This window comes from Pongo abelii, chromosome 2, assembly GCF_028885655.2.
Source record: "Pongo abelii isolate AG06213 chromosome 2, NHGRI_mPonAbe1-v2.0_pri, whole genome shotgun sequence".
NCBI lineage: Eukaryota > Metazoa > Chordata > Mammalia > Primates > Hominidae > Pongo > Pongo abelii.
The window spans coordinates 6473025-6495218 of NC_085928.1; the positions used below are offsets into that span (position 1 = coordinate 6473025).

Consider the following 22194-nt stretch of genomic DNA (forward strand, 5'->3'; position numbering starts at 1 on the left):
CTCCCTGGGCAGCCCGCCAGCCAAAGACTGGTTGGTGCTGGGTACAAAGGCCCATCTCCCTGCCTCCATGGGGCTAACCCAGCTCCAGGTTTCTCATGGGACCAGCATAAGTCCCTGTGGCTGCTGCATCACTGGCCAACTTCTCTTGATGCCCAGGGCTGCCTTTCTCACTGCCTTATAGGTGTATCTCCCCAGAGTCCTGCCCAGAACCCATCCTGCTTGCAAATGTCCAAACCAGGGACCCTTTCCAAGGCACTGAATAAAGACAATGTGGAGGTCAGTGGGCAGGCAGCCTTGGACCCCCAACCCCGGGAGACAATAAGTGTGGATACCCACACCAGGATAGGTGCTACAGGCTCCCATCCAGAGCTGCCACCACCTGCTCCCCTCCTGTTCCTGCTCCTGCTTCTCCTGCTCCTGATGATGTTCCTCCTCCTCCTCCTCCCCTTCTTCCTCCTCCTCAGGCTCCTCCTGCTCCCCCTCCTCCTCCTCAGGATCCTCCTGCTCTTCCTCCTGCTCCTCCTTCTCCTTCTCAAGCTCTTCATGCTCCTCCTTCTCCCCCTCCTCCTCCTCTTCCTCTGCAGGCTCCTCCTCCTCCACAGGCTTCTCCTTCTTCCCAAGCTTCTCCTACTCTTCCTCCTTCTGCTCCTCTCCTCCACAGGCTCCTCCCACTCTTCCTTCTCACAGGCTCCTCCTCCTTCTCAAGCTTCTCCTTCTTCCCAAGCTTCTCCTGCTCTTCCTCCTCCTCCTCCTCCTCAGGCTCCTCATACTCTTTCTCCTGCTCTTTCTCCTCCTTCTCAGTCTCCTCCTGCTCCTCCTCTCCCTCCCCATATCGATCCATCTTAGCAGAAAGCTGCATTTCAGCCAGCTGCAGCTGTATACCTCTGGGCGACTCAGATGAAAGAGCAGAAAAAATGGCTTTTTTTTCCTGTAAACATTTGAGGTATTTTCTTTTTGGTGCATTCTTTAAGTCATTCTGGATGCACCGACTTCAAGCAAATATTCCTGCCTGACATGGAGGGGATGGCAGGGAAAAGGCGCACCCCATAGGACAGGGCCCCTGGAATGCAGCCTGGGAGGTGCAGGAAGAGAGGTTTCCACTCAAGCCAGAGAGAGGTTTTCTGGTCTATACTGGGGGCCTTCTGAAACTCAGTGTTTGCCAGGTTACAACTGCTTAGATGCTCTCTATGGCTCCTGAGGTTAAAGCCCAGATTCCTCTGCCTGGCTTTCAAGACCCTCCATGAACTGGTCTCTGCCCCACTTTGGGGTATCATAGGAGCCCGAGAACTGTGGACACACAGCCCCTCACCGCAGACTCATCTCTTTCTAGGCTCCTACCCACCCAGTAACCTGTGCAGCCTGCACACAGTCACCCCCACCATGTGCTTACCCACACACAACCTCCCCAGGCACGGCCCCATGCAATTCCCCACAGGCTCACACCCTCACACTCATCAGCACACTCAAAGCACACACTCCTACACCTGTGCACACACTCATACACTCCCTCACAGGTATGCACGACCCATGTGCTCACACACAGGTGCTTCTCATGCTGTCCATCCCTACACAACATATGCACAGATAGCCCTTCACACACAGTCCTGCCCACATACTTCCCGGCACACAAGCTCACACACACACACCCCTTCAAACATGAAGGGAGCCCATATGGTGGTGGCTAGCAGATGGACCCACTGAACACTGGCATGGGGGGCCTGGGGCTAGGCCTCAGCTTTGCTCCCCTGTAAACTGGGGCATTTAAAGTAGCAAACCCATTTAGAGATGGAATAGTCGAGCCCCACACGGTGCAACCCCACACAGTGCAGCCTCTCCTAGATGCATTCTGGGTGCCTCTCTCTCATAAGTGACCTCCCTGCAGGCTGCTAGGTTGACTACGGGGCAGGGGTTGCCTTGGGCAGGCCTGTCCCAGAGTCTAGGTTAGTGGGGACTGTAGACTGTGACCTGGGGTGAGGCAATTGGGTGACCCCAACCACAGCATGAGGGGCAGGGACGCTGACAGCGGGGACATGGAGCCACTGAACCTATGTGCTTCTCCCAACTGCTGGAGCATCCTGAAATGGCCTTGGCAATCAGTCATACATTCACTTATTCATTCATTCACTCATTCACCTTTCCACTACACGCTAACTTAATCCCTTCCCTGGCTAGGCACTGAGGTTGGTGGCCAGGTGAGCAGAAAGAGGCAAGCCCCCAACTCCCTTGAAGCTTAAGCTCTGGATGGGGGAGGTGGCTGTGCTGTCAACTGTCACACGGGCATGAGGCTGATACCATGGCCCGGAAGGAAAGCGCAAACTTGCTCCCGTTCCTGTGGTCACAGCTCCCAGAAATTTCCCCCACAGCCTGGCTGGAAAATGTTTTTAAAACAATTTGAGAAATCTGAATCAGGCAGGGTAATAGACAGCATTGAGCAATTGTTTATTTTGCTCAGGGCGATAATGGCACCATGGTTTTTTTTCAGAAGTCCCTATTGATTTGAGATACACAGGCATGTGTGGGTGAAATAACAAGTTGTCTAGGGTTTTCCTTAAACCTTTCCAGTTGTGGGGAGCTGAGGAGAGAAAACGAGGTAGAGGACTTGGACCACAAGCTGGGGCTGCTGATGCTGGGGGTCGGGTGCACACTGGAGGTCAGGGGTACGCTGTGGATCAGGTGCACGCTGTGGGTTGGGTGCATGCTGGGAGTCAGGTGCATGGGGCTCCTTTTACTGTTCTTTCCATCTGTCCTCCAGGCATCCCCTGCTGCCTCTTTGACTTCATCTCCTATGCCCTCATTCACTCCATGCTGGTCACAGTGGGTTCCTTGCTGTTCCTCCAGCACCCCAGGCATGCTCCTGCCTCTGGGCCCTTGCACCTGCTGCCCCTCTGCCTTGGGGTACTCTTCCCCACTCTCCGCATGGCCCCTTTCCTCAGTGCTTCTAGCCTTTGCTCAAATCTCACCTTCCCTATGAGGCCCTCCCTAACTTTTGCCCTGGTCTTTCCCACCCCTGCCCTGGCTTGTTTTGCTCCCTAGCTTGCGTCAAATGTGACACAGCACACATTTTAGTTGTGTTTATCATGTCTCCCTCCAGAATGTCAACTACCCAGGGGCAAAGACCTGGTCTGTCCATCCCCTGTGGTGTCCTCAGCAGCTAGACCAAGAACATAGCTGGTGCTCAATAAATACTTGCAAATGAATGACAGAGCAGTAAGAAAGAAAGCGACTGGAGTGATCAGGTGAGGAAGTGACCTTGAGCTGAGAACCAGACATTGAAGAGGAGTCAATGAGACAAAAAGGGAGGAAAGGGCAGGCCAGGCAGAGGGAAGAGCATGGGCAAAGGCCGAGGGCAGAAAGAAGCAGGGAGCAGTCAGGAAACAGGAAGGAGGGCAGTGGGCCAGGCTGGAGGGTCGGCGGGGTCTTTGTCCTGATGGTTCTCGCTGGGGTCAGAGGAGCACATGTGGAATGGCATTGGAGAAGCTCGCTCAGGCGTCCACACAGAGGACAGACTAGAGACCTGAGCATAAAGGTCCTGCGATGCAGGAAGACGCAGGGTAGGGGCTCAGTCAGGCAGAACCAGAGAGAGAACGGGGAAGCATGCAGAAACCAGAGGACCGCCCGCCTGGCCAGCTCCCAGGGCAAGACCGCTGTGAACCCCTTTGGTGGTAAATCAGCTACAAACTGTGCATCTGATGAGGGCTGAGCCAGCGTCCACAGCTCCTGCTGGCCTGCCTGGCTCTGGCCAGCCTCATGGGGATGCAGAGCAACGGGACACAGAGCTAGAAGACCCAGAGCACGGGCCCCCTACATCAGTCCAGACCCTCCTCTCTTGGCCAGAGACCTGGGTTCTGTCAGGGACAACCCCAAAGATGGTGGACTTCAAAGAGGGATGGGACCTCCCCACGAGGCTAAGGGAACAGTAACACCAGAAACACACTCACACACAAATTTGCCCACGAATGTCAATAACAGCATTATTCATAATAACCAAAAGGTGAAACAACTCAAATGTCCATCAATGGATGAATGTGTAAACACAATGTTGTCTTTCCATACAATGGAATATTATTCAGCCATAAAAAGGAATGAAGTACTGACACATGCTGCAACATGGATGAACCTTGAGGACTTTATGCTGAGTGAAAGACGCTGGACACAAAAGACCACAGCGTGTATGCTATGTCCAGAACAGGAAATCCATAGAGACAGAGAGCAGAGGAGTGGTTGCCAGGGGCTGAGAGAGAGGGAATCAGGAGTGACTACTAGTGGGTATAGGGTTTCTTTGAGGGGTGCTGAGAAGTTTCAAAATTGATTGTGGTGACGGTTGCACAACTGTGAATACCCTAAAAACCTTGGACTTGTGCCTCTAAGAGGATGGATTGTATGGCATGAGAATTATATCTCAGTAAAGCCGTTTTAAAAAAAAAAAAAAAAAAAAAGACCAGAGACCCCATTGGGCCAGTGTCCCTAGGAACTTGGGCCATGGAGCACAGCTGCTTGTGCAATGCAGGGGCGTCAGCCCTCATGTGGGCATACAGGGCTCAGCCCTGGCTTCCAGATGGGCACAGCAGCATCCACACCCTCTCCCCAGGCTCTGCTTCAGAGTCACCTGCAGAGTCCCAGGCTTAGAATCTGCTGATGCCTGGACCCCACCCCCAGAGGTTAGGATTTCACTGGTCTCAGGTGTGGCCAGGTGTCTGCTATTTTAAAAAGCTTCTCAGGATTCTCATATGTGGCCAGGGGTGGAGAGCCCTGGTCATGTCCTCCATCCACTCTGGCAGTCCTGAACCCTCCAGTGGAACCTCCCACTGCAGGGCCTGTGCTGGGTGCCAGTAAAGTGAGGGTGATTGGACAAAGTCTCTGTCTTCAAGAAAAACCCAGGTAGTCAGGGAGACAACCAGACCAGTAGAAGGAAGACTGGTCCAAAATAAAGGCCTGTATGTACTGCCATGGGGCCCACGAGCAGTTGGAGGAGGTGACCTGTGGGGTTTGAAGGATGAAGAGGAGTTCACCACTGGAAATTCGAGGGAAGGGTGTCACCTGTGCCTGAGCAGGAGTGCAATGCCCTGGGGCTGGAAAAACCAAGGGAGCGGGTGTGGGTGCAGAAGAGAAGCTTGGTGCAGCAGTGACAGCCCCAGGTAAGAAAGGAAGGCAAGTTGGGACCTGAAGGGAGGGCTGGATGGAACTGCCATCAGACTGAGTGCTGAGAGCCAGGGGCCTTGCTCCTCCTGGCTGGAGCCCAGCACACTGCAGGGCATTACTGGGGGTGTCTGGTTGTGGGGGTGTGGGCAGTTACTGGAGGCCAAGTGGTAGCCTCTGATGAGAACGCCATTCTCTGCCTTGTCCCCTGAGGCCCCAGGGCACCCACTGCCTCTCAGCCCCGCCAAAACCCTTCTGTGAACACTTAATGTCAGGTATTCCAGGACCACACCAAGCCCATTCCTGCCCCAGGACTCCACAGCAGCTGATCCTTCTGCCTGTGACACCCTTCCTCCAGTTCCTCAGCTCTGGCTCAGCAATGTAAAGCCACCCTGGATAGCCCCCTCTCCACAGTGCCCCGCATCAGCCCCTCTCACATCCCCCTGTCTCACATCCCCCCGGCCACTTGAGGTACTTTGGGATGACTTGCTTGCTCTCCCCTCCCCTCCTGAATGTCAGCTCCAGAAACACAGAGCCCCCATCTGCTGTATTCGGGAGCATCTAGAGGAGGTCTGCCTCTCGGGAGACACCTAGCCAGCATTTTCTGAGTGAATGAATGAATGAATGAATGAATGAATTCACCCTTGCTCAGGAGTCTAGATAGCCATTCTTTCATGGTGGGTTATTGTAGAAGAGGCCCTGACTTAGTCCGCAGAAGATCAAGGCTGAAGCATCCCGGAGAGTCTCTGGGGCAGGGACACAGGTGACGATGCTCTGGAACATGGAGGAAGGATCCAGGAGCCGGCTCACACCTGGCTGAACATCCTCTGTGCCCTTGACCACCTCCATCTGAGCTGCCTGGGCCCCAGCAAGGCCCTGCCCAGGTGGCCAGCTACCGAAGAAGCCCTATGAACTTCCCATCCCAGACAGGAGCTCCCTGAGACATGAGGAGCAGCTCTGGCCTCTCCCGACTTGTGTTGCCGTCCAGCGTGCAGGAGCTGGTGTCCAGGAGGCTGGACTGGCCTGAACCAAGGTTCCACGCTGCCCTGCAACAGCTCCGGGACATGTGTGCAAAGACACCTCCTCTGAGATATTCTGTTCCTGCCTCTGGTAGGGTAGAGGTTTTCCAGCCAGGCAAATGGAAATACACCCTGGTTATCTCTATGCGTCTGCAGTTCCCAGCTGAGGGTGTGGTGGGGCCTCTTCCCCTGGGCAGAGCAGGTGGAGGGCATGGTTGAGAAATAACCAATTTCTCAGTGCTCTGAGTTACAAGGAGCTGCTGCAGGAGTGGAGACCCAGGGCCCAGAGGGATGTGGGTTTCTGTCTCAGCTGTGTGGCTTCGGGTCCTCACCCTCCTGCTGTCCCTGAGGTACTGTTAGCATTATCTAGGCCTGCTGGCTGGTGCATGTGTGGAGCAACAGTGGACCTGAAAGGTCCTCTGAAACCACGGTGTGCAGAAGGAACTGAAGCCTCCCACAGCAGAGGAAGAGGTTTTAAAGTCCCTTCTTCAAGCCGCAGCTCTGCCACCTGTTGGCTGGGTCACCCTCAGGATACCACTTAACCTCTCTGAGCCTGGTCCTTCAAGAAGAAAATCAGAGATTATGAACTACCTAAAAAACCATCTCAGGGCTGCTGTTGGGGCTGGCTCAGGCAGAGAACGGGAGGTACCCGACTCACAGGAGGGAGCTGGGAGAGGGCTTCAAGGGGACCTGGTTGGAACCCCCAAAGTTTTGCAGGACTGCTCTGGGCCAAGAATGCCAACTGGCTTAGGGACCCAGAGAGTAAAGCTGGGTCTCCCCAGCTAGTCTCAAAGGGCAACTCTCAGCTCGGATTCTGTAGATATGGAGTGGACTTTCCAGAAGGTAGCGAGCTCCCTATCACCAGGGTATTCAAGCTAGATTTAGATCTGCATCCTCCAAAACGGGAGCCATGAGCCCTATGCGTGCTTGAACTGTGGCTAGTCTGAATTGAGATGTGCTATGAGTGTGAAACAAATGCCAGACTTCAAAGACTTATTACAGAAAAATTAAAAAGTATCTCAGTATTTGCATATTGATTACATATTGAAATGATATGTAATCAATATCAGATAGATATTTGGGATATCTTAGATGAAATAAAATATCTTATTAAATTTAATGTCACCTCCTTTTACCTTTTTGATGTAGCAACTAGCAAATGTCATATGACCCATGTGTTTGGTATTATGTTTCTACTGGATGGTGCTGGTTGAAATCCTTGCTGCTCAAAGTGTGGCTCCTGGACCAGCACCATCCACATCACCTGGAAACTTGTCGGAAATGCAGAATCTCAGGCCCTGCCCCAGACCCACACATGGAATCGGGAGCTGCATTTCCACACACTCCCCAGGTGAATTTTGAGAAGCTCTGAAGAGCCTGAGGCTGGGGGTCTCAGAGGGGAGCCCAGATAGGGGGTGGGAGCAGATGGCCTGAAGCCCAGCCCGTATCAGGTGAAATATTAAGTCATTGATGCCTTTGGCCCTTAGTCATACCCTCAGCCCACGGCATCCTTTAAACCTAACCCTCACCAGGAAGTGCACACAGCTTTTAAGGAGAAGAGGGCAACTTTGCAAGGGATTCGGCTCTCTGGCTTAGCAACGAACGCTATCAGGGAATACACCAGGAGTTGGTCCACCTGTGGCTTTTTAAAGCCTGGGAAATAATCTCAGAAAACCACTGAAAAATACATCTGTGTGTTTTAAAAACAAACAAACAAAACTTAACCGACCCCTTCCCCACTCCACCACCAAATTCCTCCTTCTTTTTCTCTCTGAAAACTTGGCCACAAGCATTAAATGGCACTAAATATAGAAATGGTGAGCAAGTAAATCACTCAGAGGTGCCACATGTTGCCCAGGGCCTGTTTTACGGTTGAGTTGTAAACCATTGAGAGCGTGGAGCTGTAATTAAAATGCTGACAGCCTCCCAACTGCCAAGCAGCCAGGAGGGAGCAGGGCTGGGAACCAGCAAGCAGGGGTGCAGAGAGGGTGGTGCCCTTCCTAACGCTGATCAGCCCAGGTTCAATGTCCTCTGCAGGCTACCAAGACGCAGGCAAACCCTTCTCTTACAGGGAAGCAGGGCTCTGCACTCCCCACTTTCTAACACATCTCTCTGTGACCTCCTCTCCTCCCTGAGAGCCACACTGGCCTCTTTGCCTCTGGGCTCTGACCTTGCAATTCCCTCTGACTCAAATGCAATTCCCCAGATGGCTCATTTCCTCACTTCCTGTTCAGAACTTACCTTCTCCAGGAGGCCTCTCCTGATCGCCTAAAATAAAATGCCCCTGCTCCTGACATCTGTGCCCTCTCATCCTGCTTTGTTTGTTCATCATAGCATTTATAACTCTCTGGCAATAGATTCCATATATATATTCTATTATTTGTTTGTTGTCTCCCTTCCCCCGGAATGTCAGCTCCATAAAGGCAAGTACCATGTCTAATCCCAGAGCCTAAAACAGTACCAGATGCATAAATAGGTGCTTAATAAATATTTGTTGAATGAATGAATGAATGAATGCATGGATTTCCATCCTTTCTTTCAGCTGATCTGGTGATCTCACTGGGAAAATGTCCAACTTTCCAGTAGTGAGCTCAGCTTTTTACTCATCCATTCACCCAACCATCCTTCCAAATAGCTATTCATCCATCCATCCATCCATCCATTCATCCACCCATTCAGCCATCCGTCTATCCTACTACCCAAACATCCATCCAACCATCTGCTAAGATCTGTCCTTTTAACCATCCATCCATCTCTTCATTCATATTGCATTCATTCAACCAGCCTTCCCAATACTATCTATCCAGCAAATATCCATCCATCCATCTATCCATTCGTGCATGCATGCATCCATCCATCCATCCATCCATCTATATATCCATCCATTCATCCTACCACTCAGCCATGCACTCATCCAAACCAATCCCCAAATGGTTAGAGCTCCTATCCTGGGGTCCCATAGTCCCCTACACACTCGTCTACCAAATCCAGTTCATGTTGTCATATTTACATGCAGTAATTCACGCTTCTCCCTCTGTCATTAGAATGTAATCCCCCTCAAATTCAGAAATGGTATATTATTTATCTCAGACCTCAGTGCCTAAAACAGAGCTGGCATATAGGGATTCGGCTCTCTGGCTTAGAAATGAACACAATCAGGGAATACACCAGGGGCTGGCCCCCTCTAACTTTTTAAAGGCTGGGAAATAATCTCAGGCGTCAGTGAATGGTTGCTGAATGAATATGTTTTTCCTTTTCCCTTATTTACTTGTTCAGCGTTTCCCACTAGACTGAGCTTCCTGATGGCAGGAACCAGTTTTTAGTCATCTGTTGGTCTCTAAAACCTTGCACCTAAGGCAAAGAAGACACTCTATAAATTCTTAATGAATGAATAAGTGGATGAATACACAAAAGAGAGGAAATAGAGCCAGAGTGCAGCCTCTGGAGCTGGACTGCCTGAGTTCATATCCTGGCTCTTTGCTTATCAACTGTATGACCTTGGGCGAGTCGCTGAACCTCTCTGTGCCTCAGTTTCCTCATTTGTAAAAGGGAGACAATGCCAGACTGACCTCACGGAGTTCTTATGAGAATTTTAGGAATTCATGCATATGAAGTAATTACAACAGTGCCTGGAGTAAGACAAAAGCTGTACAGGTATAAAATATTCATGTGCTGCTGGCCCACTGGAATGAATATCGAAGGCACAGAGGGAAAAAGTTGGGAGGGAAGCTTCTGTCTGGGCCTGTGCTGTTCCCACAGGAGGCCTTCTACAGCAGGCACTCTAACTTTTCCCAGCCACACTGGGATCACTTGGCAGAGTACCAATATTATGTCAGGTGGCCATGAGTGCTACGCAGAAAAACAAAACGTGGAAGGGAACAGGAAGCAGCGAGACAGACTGGAGGGTGAGCTCAAATATACTGGTCAGGAAAGGCCTCCTTGAGAAGTGATATGCGAGCAAAGACTTGAGGAGGTGAGAGGGTGAGTGTCTGCAGGGAGAGCATTCCAGGCAGAGGGAACAGTAAGTGCAAGGGACCTGGGGCAGGGACATACCCAGTGTGTGTGAGGAGCCTCAGGGAGACTGCTACAGGGGGACAGAGAGAGCGAAGCGGAAGGAGACAGGGGTGAGGGAGGGGCCTGTGAGCCACCGTGAAGGCTTCTGCGTCTACTCGGGGTGAGATAGGAGCCATGGTGAGATCATAAGTGAGAGAGGCAGGGTTTAACCGACATTTGAAAAGCCTGCGGGGGCCCAAATTAGTTGGCTGGTGTGTTCCTGCAGGGAAGAGACGCTGACCCCTGGGGTAAGGGGACTGTCATGCCACTGCAGGGAAGAGATGCTGGTGGATAGGACTCTGGGGTAAGGGAATTGTTTTGCTACTGCAGGGAAGAGATGCTGGTGGGTAGAACCCTGGGGTAAGGGGACTGTTGTGCCACTGCAGGGAAGAGATGCTGGTGGATAGGACCCTGGGGCAAGGGGACAGTTGTGCAATGTCAGGGAAGAGATGCTGGTGTATAGGACTCTGGGGCAGGGGACTGTTGTGTCACTGTAGGGAAGAGATGCTGGTGGCTTGGATCATGAGCTCGGGGGGATAAGTTATTAGGTGACAGACTCTGGACAGGTGTTGTAGGTAGAACTGACATGTTGGATGTGGGGTGTGAAAGAAAGAAAAGTGTCATGGCCAAGGCCAGGGCCAGGGTTTGGCTTGCACAACTGGAAGGATGCAGATGCTATTTACTGAACCAGGGGATGGAGACAAAGGCACCAGCAAGTTTGTGGGAGAAAGATCAGGAGTTAGGCTGGGGTAGATGAGTGCTCATGGGCCAGTAGACATCCTGGAGCAGGGAGGCAGGGTGGCAGCTGGATGCACAGGACTTGTGTTTGGGAGGCAGGTCTGGGCTGGAGACTGGACTTTATGGACAACTTTAAAGGTCCTGGAATGTGGTGTGTACTTGGGTATGTGTGGCATGGGGCTGAAAGGACAAGGGCAGAGGCCCCCACTGGAAGTGGTTGCTCACAAGGACTGAAAGACCTAGGTGGACATCACCTATTTTGGCCCTCCCTGCTCAGTGCAGCAAAAAATCTCAATGGCGACCTGGACCGCTCCTTCTCTTGAGTCTGCTAGTACACTCTATAGCCAGCGAATGGACAAAACAGAGTTTTAGAGCTAGAACTGTCCTTTGGAATAAGATGTAAGAATTAAAACTTGACCATGGCTTTAAAATCACTACTACTACTGATACTAACAATGATATTCGTAACAGCAATGACTGCTTTCCAAGCACTCATCGTGCCTGACAGCATAGGACGAGGCACTCCAGGGGCATTATCTCATGCAATCTGCACAACAGCTCTGACAAGTACAAATCCTCACTGCCTTTTTTTCAATGAGGAAACTGAGGCTTGAGAAGGGTGACTGCCCAAGGGCACACAGCAAACAAGTGGCACAGTCAGGGCTCTGATCGGAGCCCTTTCCACATCCAGGTCATTCACACCCCCCTGCATGGTCTGGCCAGGAGCTCCTGACCTGCCTCCCATCCAAAACTCTCAGCCCAGCAGAGAACACCTCCGGGGGACTGAGCAGTACCCAACCAGAGCCTCAGCTGCCTCACCTGCAAAATAGGCACAATTACACTGCTCACCTGGAGGACAGCTGTGAGACTTGGCCAAGAAAAGATGTTGAAAAAAAAAAGGTCTTGCAAATCATAAAGTGTTTTACCAATGTCATGTTGGAATCTTTTTTTTTTTTTTTTTTTTTTCTGAGATGGAGTCGTACTCTGTCTCCCAGGCTGGAGTGCAGTGGTGCAATCTCAGCTCACTGCAACCTCTGCCTCCTGGGTTCAATTGATTCTTCTGCCTCAGCCTCCCAAGTAGATGGGATTACAGGTGCCCGCCACCTTGTCCAGCTAACTTTTGTATTTTTAGTAGAGATGGGTTTCTCCATGTTGGCCAGGCTAGTCTCAAACTCCTGAACTCAGGTGATCCACCCACCCTTGGCCTCCCAAAGTGCTGGGATTATAGGCAGAAGCCACCATGCCTGGCCTTGTTGGAATCTTTATTATTTCAAAATGCTACCAATCCATCTAGGTCCAAAAATACACACACACCTGCACACACACACAATTGAGAGCTAACAAGAGGCTGCACCAAGGATGAACAGAGCTTGGGTTGCAGAGTTGGGATGGCTGGAGGGAACCCTGGCTCAGATGCTTTTTACCTGGGCAACCTCAAGCACACCACTGAACTGCTCTGTGCCTTCAGTTTTCTTCATCTGTTAAGTAGGAATGACAATAGGCCCTTCCCTGTGAGATCTTTTACAAAGAGCACTTGGGATGGGACCAGCACATGGAAGGGCAGGCCTTGAGAGGGGCACACAGTGCCTTGCAGTGGGCAGCTGAGTGCTGGCCTCACTGCCCATGCCCAGCTGGCCGGGAATCTGTCCCTTCCCCACCATGGCATGGGGAGGCCCTGAGACCCTAAGTCCAGCTCTCCTGCCCAGGAGCCTGGGATGCTGCTCACATTCACTGCCCGGACCTCAGCTGCCCATCTGAGAAATGGAGTTACCAAGGGTCCCCAAGGATGTCGGGCCAATCAAATGGAGTAACCCCGGGAAAGCACCTAGAACCCCACCTGAGACAGAGCGAGAGCAAGTGCTTGCCACTGGGAGCAGCCTTGACAGTGTCTCAATGCACACTGAAAGGAGGTAATTTAAAGAAGTGCCTTTGTCAGGCAAGGAGTCCTTCCTAGGGACACAGTTGCACCTGGATTTCTCTTCAAAAGACACAAGTGTTGAGGATTAGGAAAAGTGACAGCTGCCAGCTCCTGGTGCCAGACCCTCCAGAACACCTCGTTTCTCCTTCCCTCCAGGACCACTCCTGCCCCTCTCCTCACCCGCCTTCCTCCTATCACTTGGCTTGCCTCCCTCCCTCTTCCCGGCAGATTTGATAACACCCAGGAGTCCCAGTCCCCCTCCTGAGGACAAAGGCGGCAATTGTCCCGGTGTGCGCCTTTTGACTTGGTCTCACCGTGGTGTAACTGAGCCCCTGACTCTACCTCACTTAGGGGGCTCTCAGGGCCTCGCCATGCTGCCCCCTCCCCATCTCAGGTGCGTTTCAAATGAGTTCCCAGCTGCAGGGCCAGCAGCCACACTGGGAATTCCTTCCAAGTTAAATCAGATGGCCAGCATCTGAGACCCCCTTGGGCTGGCAGGAGGCCAGGGAGGTGACAGGATGAGCTTCCACTGCAGCTAAGATCTTTTCAGGCCCCTTAGTAGTAGTACCAATGTCTCAGCCCTTACTGTGTGCCTGCCGCTCTAAGACAGTGATGTCCAACAGACCTTCCTGCCACCACGGAATGGTCTAGTAGGAAGTCACGAGCCACAGGTGGCTATCAAGCACTTGAAACATGGACTGTGAAACAGAATTTTTAATCTTATTTATTTGTAATTCATTTAAATTTAAGTAGCCCCATGTGGCTTGTGATCATATTGGACAGTACAGCTATAAGCAGTTTAAATTCTTTTAATCATGTAATCTTCATAATACTCTATAGCGCTATTAAGTGTCCATGGAGAAACTGAAGCACAGAGAGGCAGAGTAACATGGCCAAGGCCACACAGCTAGCAAGCAGCAAAGCCAGGAGTGGACTCCAGAGCCCACCTCACAGCACAGGGAGCACCTGCCTCTTGCCTGCCCTCTGTGCACGCCTGGGAATGAGAAGGCAGGGACAGATGCACCCAGCCCTACTGCCTGCGGTGCTCTGGTGGCTTCTTGTGACACGGCCTAGGATGTGTGCCACTTTATGTCACCAAGAGTATGCCAGGCCCAGGCTGGGCTCTGGGAGACACTGAGGAGAGTCTCACGACTGCCTGGAAGGATCGGGGGAGAAGAGAAGTCTCTCCCACTGCCGTTCATCAGGCTGAACAAGTCCAGAAACTCTGCTAAAACAGGAGGTGCCCTGGTCCCTGCACCAGGTGTGGGTATCTGTCTGGCCATCTCCTTGTCCAGTCTCATCCTGAACCCCCATGACAGTCTGGGGCCCCTCACCTGCCAAGGTGGTACACAGAATCCCCTCTTCTCACTCACAACCGGGTTCCTCCCTGGCCCTGATGTGTCCTCTCCCAGGCAGAAGGTGGTGGCTCAAGGACTGCCCCAAGGCCACAGTGACCAGAGTAGGAGAGGATGCACGTGTGCGTGCCTAGACAACCCACAACCCAAATGACCACATAGCGGGGCCTTCTGGGGGCTGAGGACTGTAGTCTCCAAATTCCTCAAATCAGAGCATCTGTGAATCTCAGGGTAACATCTTGGAATCACAGGGTTTCAGGATCAGGAGACTGTGGGGATAAAGGCATCTGAGTCCAAGACTCCTGGGGGTGGTAGCATAGTTTGAGGTTAAGACCTGGATCTGGAGCTAGGCTGCTTGGGTTTATATCCCAGCGCTGCACCTGCCAGCTGTGTGACATTAAGCAAATTTCTTAACCTCTCTGTGCTTCCGTTTTCTTATTTGTAAAACGGGGAGAACAGGGAATGTTAATCTCATGAGGCTACTGTGGGGATTAAATTAGTACATATATTTCAAATGCTGATATTAGAATCATGTCCATATTCTCCCAGCAAATGAAAACCTTCCCTCCACCTGTACCACCTGCTCTGACAGGGACCACATCCTGCTTCCTGATAGTAAGTTCCTTCTCACTTGAGCTGCCTTTTTCCCATATTCTTCCATCCCATGGGTCCTGGTCCTACCTGCCACCCTCCTAACCATACCACCCCCAGTCCTCAGGGACTGCAGGATGGTGACACCTTCCTGAGGCTGCTCCACTCACGGCTGAGCTACCTGACTCCTCCCAGGCCTGGGTGTTCAGCGCCTCCTCAGGGCCTGTCCTGGCTGCCCACGTCCATCCAGGTTGGGGGTGGGGTTGTCTTACCAGCCCAGAGAAAAGTGGGATGCCAGGGACCAGGCCGCATGAAGCTGGGGTCACAGACGTTTTCAGTCTCTGTGGGAAGGGCCGCCCCTGCCCCTACCCATGTGGCTTCTCTTATCTCATCCCCTTCCTCCCTGGGTACTGTCCACTGCTATCACTGTGGCATCACTGACAGGACCTGGCTGGGCTCTGCCCTTGCTGTGTCATTGGAGAAAACTGGCAAAACCTCAGGCCTCGTGGGCACCCTCCGCCCCAGCCTGGGCTGGTCCCCCTCCAACCTGTCCTTGGTAGCTTCCTCTCTGGTCTCGTCTGGGCTCCTTCCTCTGGGCCCATACACCCTGGCCTGGTCATCCCACTAAGATTTTCTCAAGCCCACCACGGACCTCCTGGCCCCTACCTCAGCCTCTCATCCAGCTCAGCTCCCCGGCCCTGGCCAGCTCTAGGGAGTGGAAGGGAGGTCTGAGCCAGGAGCCAGGCCCTAGGTGCAGCTCTTGCTTCTCCATTCCCTTGGTGTGTGGCTTTGGCGGGGCCCCTCCAGGTCAGGGTCTGTCTCTCATTGTTTAAATGCCCACAGAAGAGAGAATCTCCAGATCTAAAACAGTCTTACAGCTTTCCTTGGCACTGTCCCGAGGCCACCGTCCTTGACAGTGGAGGCTAGGGAGGGTTCCTGGATGTAGCACATAAATAGGCTGAAAAATGAACCCCGACCTAAACTTACACCGCATAGAAAAGTTAATTCGAAGCAATTACAGAACCTTTCAGACATTACGCTAACTGAAATAAGCCAGACACAAAAGGACAAAAACTATATGATGCCTCTTATGTGGGGCACCTAGAGCAGTCAGATTCAAAGAGACAGAAAGTGGAAAGGTGGGTGCCAGGGGCTGGGGTGGGGCGGGGGGACATGGGAGGTGGTTGTTTAACAGGGACCGTCTTCGTTTGGGAAGACGGTAAAGTTCTGGAGATGGAAGGTGGGGATGGCAGCACAACAGTGCGAGTGTGCTTAATGTCACTGGGGTGCACACCTAAGAATGCCTAACATGGCAAGTTTCATGCTAAGTATATCTTATCACAATTAAAAATAAATAAAAATGTAACATACAATTTAAAAAATAAATAGCATTAGGAGATATACCTAATGCTAAATGACGAGTTAATGGGTGCAGCACACCAGCATGGCACACGTATACATATGTAACTAACCTGCACATTGTGCACATGTACCCTAAAACTTAAAGTATAATAATAATAAAATAAAATAAAAATAAATAAATTTTCGTTGTTTTTTTAAATTAATGAATTTTTAAAAAAACAGGTCACAGAGTTAAATGCTAAACATAAAACTTTTAGGAAAAAAAATATGGCAAAATTTTTGGGATCTAGGGCTGAGCAAAGAGTTTTTAGATGATACCGAAGGTACAGTCCATTCAAGGAAAAATAGATACATTGGACCTTATCAATTAAAACTTATCAAAGTTAAACACTTTTGCTCTGTGAGAGACCCTATGAAGATGATAAAAAAGACAAGCTACAGACTGGGAAAATATATTTGCCAATCGCATGTCTGACCAAATACTGGCTGCTAGAATATATAAAGAGATATGCAAACTCACCAGTTAAAAAAGTAAACTACCTACTTAGAAAATAGGCAAAAAGACATTAACAGATGCTACACTGAAGAGGCTATCCAGATGGCAAATAAGCACATGAAAAGATATTCAACATCATTAGCCATTCAGGAAATGCCAATCAATACCACAATGAAGTATAACATACATCTATCAGAATGGCAAAAAAATTTTAAAAACAGTGATGTCACCAAATGCTGGTGAGGATGTGGAGCAACTGTATCACTCACACATTGCTAATGGGAATATAAAATGACACAACCACTCTCCCACAAAATGGAAAATGGCTTGGCACTTTCTTACAAAGCTAAACATACAGCCACCATACATTTGTGCTCTTGGACATTTATTCTAGGGAAATAGAACCTTACATTCACACACACAAAAAAACGTGTACACACATGTACACAGCAGCTTTATTTGTAATAGTCAAAACCTGCAAACAACCCAGACATCCTTCAACAGGTGAATGGCAAAACAAACTGTGGAGCTTCTGTGCCCTGGAATACTATTCAGCAAGGTAAAGGAACCAGCTACTGATACACAATACTTGAAGGAGGCTTGAGGGAATTGTGCTGAATGAAAAGAAACTCGTCTCGAAAGGTTATACTGTAAGACCCACCTATGTAACATTGTTAAAATAATGAAAGTATACAAGTGGAGAGCAAATTAGTGCTTGCTGGGGATTGGGAAGGGGAAGGGAAGTAGAAGTGGCTATACAAGGGCAACCTGGGGACCATTGTGTGCTCTGCATCTTGACTGTCCTAGCATCAGCATCCTAGTTGTGACGTTGTCCTATAGTTTTGCAAGCTGTCACCATTCGGGGAAAATGGGCAAAGGGTACACAAGATCTCTTCATATTCTACAATTGCATGTGAATCTACAATTATCTCAATATCAGCTCAAGTCAAAACCACGAACTCGGTTAAATCTGAATTTGAGATAAATGGCAAATCATTTTTTAGTATGTCTTGTGCAATAGTTGGGACGTACTTTTGTTTATCTCAAATTCAACTCTAAGTGGGAGTCCTGTATTATACCTTGCAACCCTGCTCCTGGAAATCCCCTCAAGAAAGAGCAAGAATTTGCCATATCATTTGTTCACTCAACATATATTTCTTGAGCACTTACTATGTGCCAGGCACGGTTCTAGGTTTAGGGGTGAACTTAGGCCATCACTACCCTGTGGTGCTGACCCTGCAGTGGGAGGCAACAAGCAATAAAGACACAAAGAGCTGTGCAAATGAGATCATTCTGTGCAGTGGTTTCACATGCAAGTAAAGTAGGGTGATGGAGAGAGATGAGACAGACAGCGGGGGAGGGAAGTCAGGAAGGACTTCCCCGTTAAGGCAACATCTGAGCCGGGAATTGAAGGAATACAAGGAGCTAGTTCTGCAAAGATTCAAGGAAAGAGCTTTCCAGACAGAGAAAGCAGCCTGTGCAACGGCCCTGACGTGCAAACAAGCTTGGTTGACTGCAGGAGTGTGTGGTTGGAAGGTGGTGTGTGTGGGCGAGAAGCTGGAGACAGGGTTGGGGTACAATGGTCCCAAGAACCCCATGTCATTCCCCAGCCCACATGTCAGACCTGGAGACCCTCCTGGGAGCAAAGGAAAGAAGCCCCTGCCATGGAAGAAACCAAGGCCCTGAAGGGCTGAGATGTGTCCAAGACCATTCCTGCTCCAAGTCCCCTGAGTCCTGGCTGCAAGTTTTTCCATTCGCAAGGGTGAGAACCCACACCTGTGCCCAGGGGCGGGGCAGGAATGGAGGGCACGGCAGACTGAGGATGCCTCCTCCCAGCCTGGCCTGGCCAGTCAGCTTCGGGCTGGGCGGGGCCTGGCTCCTCAGGCCCTCGACATGCCACCACTGGCCACTCTATCTGGTCAAATATGCAAGTGGCCCTCGGGACAGCAAAGAGGAGCATAGCTGAGCAGGCCTTATCTGGGCTCCGCCCCAGCTGCCAGGGGCTGGTCCCTGGTGTCCCCTGACTCACAGGCCTGCCTGCAGCCAGGGCAGGGGTGGGAATCCAGCTCCCAGGAGCACCCGGACCAGACGGGGCAGGGCAGGAAGGGACGAGACCGACACCCCTCCGTGTGCAAGAGGCTGGGCAGGGACTGGGAGGTGACTTTTCACTTCGGTGGAATTCCATCCCCCTGAGCTCACCTCCCTTGGAGCAAGCGGCGCATTCCAGCAGGGGCCAGCCCCGTCCCAGCTGGGCCCGCATCCCCAGGGCTGCCTCTCCTGGGCTAAGTCACCACACTCTCATGAAGGGGTTGCTGAGGGCCTCCACCCTCCTCCAGGCCTCCGGAGCTCCCTGGTGCACGTCTATCTCTGTACAGTTAAGGCCTCGAAAGCCTGGCCTGCCAGGTACAATATTATCATGGAGGCTCGGAGACCCCTGGCCCTTGGCTGGGTTTCGCAGCTGCCCAGGCTTCTCTGCACTCCTGCAGGAGGATGTCTGCACGCACTCACAAATGCACCCAGAAGGCCCAGGTTCTTCTGGTTCTCCTCCAACCTCCCTGACTGTCCTTCCCTTCCCATAGCCCTCCTGTCCCAGTACCCATTTGCCCAGGCTATGGCCCAGGCTCTCTCCTGCTTTTCCCCTTTAACCCTCCCATCAGGCAATCCTACAAACACCAGGGCTTCCATTACGACCTGCTCCTCCATGCCAAACACACCTGACACAGCTACCTATTATGCTTCCTAAACAGCCTCCGCAGCCATGCGCCCCGAGGCTCCTGCTGGGTTTAGGCACCAACCGTGGCCACAGCCCCTTCACTCTGTACTCCACTCTATCCCAGACAGGGCCAGAAACCTGCCCAAGCACTGCCCCACCAAAGCCTCTTCTGGGCACCTCTGGCCTAAGACAAAGTCCCACTCCTTGTTCTGGCATTCAAGGCCGTGTGTTAGGATCTAGCCCCCTCTGCAGCCTCGTCACTTGTCCTCCCCACCCTCGGCCACACGGAGCCCCCACAGCATGCTTTGTTAGGACTTCATGCTTTTGAACATGCCTGTGCTGCCTCAACTGCCCTCTTCCTTCCTGATGCCTCGTCCACCTGGACTCCTTATCCTTCAAAGCCCTGCTAAGAGTTCCCTTCTTCTGCCTAGCACTCTTCAGACTTCAAGAGGAAACAAACCACTCTTCCTCTGACCTCTTTTCTTCACTTTCTATATCACGTTTCTCCTACAGTATGTAACCCTGAATCACAATTTTTGCTTCTTGTACCTGATTCTCTCACTAGACTGAGCATCTGGTCTTGAGGGCAAAAACTGTGGGTAGTTAATTTCCTTGCTGCCCAAAAGGCAGGAAAGAAATTATTCAAAGCCGCAAAGATTCCACCATCCAAAGGTTTCAGCACAATGCTTCTGACTCTTCCCTTCCTCCCAGCTGAGGAGTCTATGATTCCACGCATCACACGCTAGGATGTGAACTTCGTATTCTGGGACCCCGACCTGAGCGGCCACTGATTTCAATCCAAAGTACAAAGACCCTGAAATGCCAATAGGGGAAACCATAATTCTAAAATCACCTCGCCAAAAGATATTGGCACCTAACCATTCTGATTCGGCCTGCAGACCACACAATTGATGAGACAATGAGGGAAAGAGGGGGATGTTCCGCAGCTTCCTTGCGGTGCTGCCCCTGCCCCATGGCCCACACCCTGCCGGGCTCAGACTTAAACTGGGGACCTGTGAGGGCAGGACGCCCCTGCAGCATTTATCCTCCCTCGACTGCCAGGGGAGTTGGGGGCTCCCATGCAGCCCTGGGGCAGCCCCTCATCAGGTCTGCAGAAGCCACATGGTGCAGACCCCCCCACTCCGGCCTCCCCGCTTCCCCTTCTCCCACACCAGCTGCCAACAAGCCCCAGAGCCTGTGGTCAGGTTGAGTCTTGTTTCCTCACGGCAGGAGTGAGGGAGCGGGTGATAAACACATCTGCGGGCCTTTCCGAGGCGCTCAGCCAGGAGCAGCAGTAGGCTGGCCCCTTTGCTCCTGTCGGTTCCCCAGCCCCGCCATGCGTGGAGCCCATGGCAGCCTGTTGGGAGGGGGCCTCTGGGGTGGGGTCCCATGCCGTCGAGTAAATGGCGTGTTGCAAAATCCTGGGGAACCAACTGGCACCGGTCAGAACAAGGAGTGGGTCATAGTCCCAGTCGACAGATGTGGAAACTGAGGTCGCAAGAGGGGCTGGAACCCACAGCAGCTGGCGGCTGTCTTTGTTCCTGCCCTTGTCGGGGCCCTTGGGGTGTCCCATGGCAGCAAGTGAGGGTCTGGCCACTTGGGGCTAGGCTGGAAGACCATCTCGCCGTGCTCTGGCTGAGTGGTGTGTGTGGTCACTGACCTAAGTCCCCACGGGTCAGCTGGTACCCTCTCTGAGCCTCCATTTCCATCCCTACAGCACAAAGGGGCGGGATGGGTGTGACTCAGGCCTTTCTCTGCATACACCGGGGAGTCCACAGTCCCACCTCTTCGCTCAGGAAATACATAGTGTCTGTAGAAGTGCTTTTCTAGAAAGCCATCCCCAAGGGTCCTCCCTAACCAGAGAGCACTGGGCAGGCAGGAGGATGTATGGCCCTCCACTGGGCTTTCCTGAGCTGGGAGGGCTGTTCCTGCTCAAAAACATCAGGTCAGGCCTGGCCTGCACTCCTCTCACACCCAGCTCCTGACCCCACTCAAGGTAGCCCTCTGCCTCCCAAGGGTCTATGACTTCTGCCCCTCTCCTGCCCCAGAACCATCAGAGGCTCCCCAGCAACCACAAGGCACTCATCCATTCACTCCATATATATTTGTAGAGTGCCTACTGTGTGCCGTGCTCTGCAGTGCTGCTGTGTCTGAGACAGCCCAGGCCTCTGTCCTCAGTATGCTTACAGTCTAGAGAGGGGAGAAAGCCACGGAACAAGGCAACCTCGGAGAAAAGGCTAGGAAGGAATGTAAAGGGAAACCTCTCTGGGGAGAGGACATCATGGCTGAAACCTGAAGGACAAGGACATGGCAGCCACAGGCAGATCTGGGGGCAGAACCCAAGGCTGCACTCTTTGGCCCCATGCTGCAGGGGTTCCCTTTTCAGGGGCTCACAGACTAGCCAGTGTGGTCCCTAACTGGCCCCCTGCCCCTACCTCTGGGTCTGTGTCCATTCCTCCCCCACTCACCAGATCTTGGCTGCTTCCACCTCCTTTCCCTGCCTAGCCAAACCTCACTCATCTCTCGAGGCCTGTCTCCTCCAGGAAGCCCACTGAGATTGGTCTTACAGCCTCTGGCAGTTCCCAGTGTCTGTGTTGCCCACAGGCTCACGGCAGTATGACAGAGCAACAGCTACAAGCCTCATGCCCAGTGGAGCTGTGTGGTTCACAGAACACACTCCCACGGGATCCACCCTGACCCTGTTTTGCTGCGGGCCACGTGCTATTCCCTCCCTTAATTCTCACCATGGCCCAGCCAGGGAGCCGTGGGTGAGGAAACTGAGGCTGGGAGAGGGAAGCCACATGTCCTCCTCC

General features: G+C 52.0%; 1 protein-coding gene across 2 annotated transcripts in view; it reads right to left on the minus strand.

Moving 5' to 3' along the window:
* The window catches only part of WNT7A (Wnt family member 7A), a 61264-nt gene that overhangs the window by 13532 nt on the left and 25538 nt on the right, over positions 1–22194 (minus strand). The window lies entirely within an intron of this gene.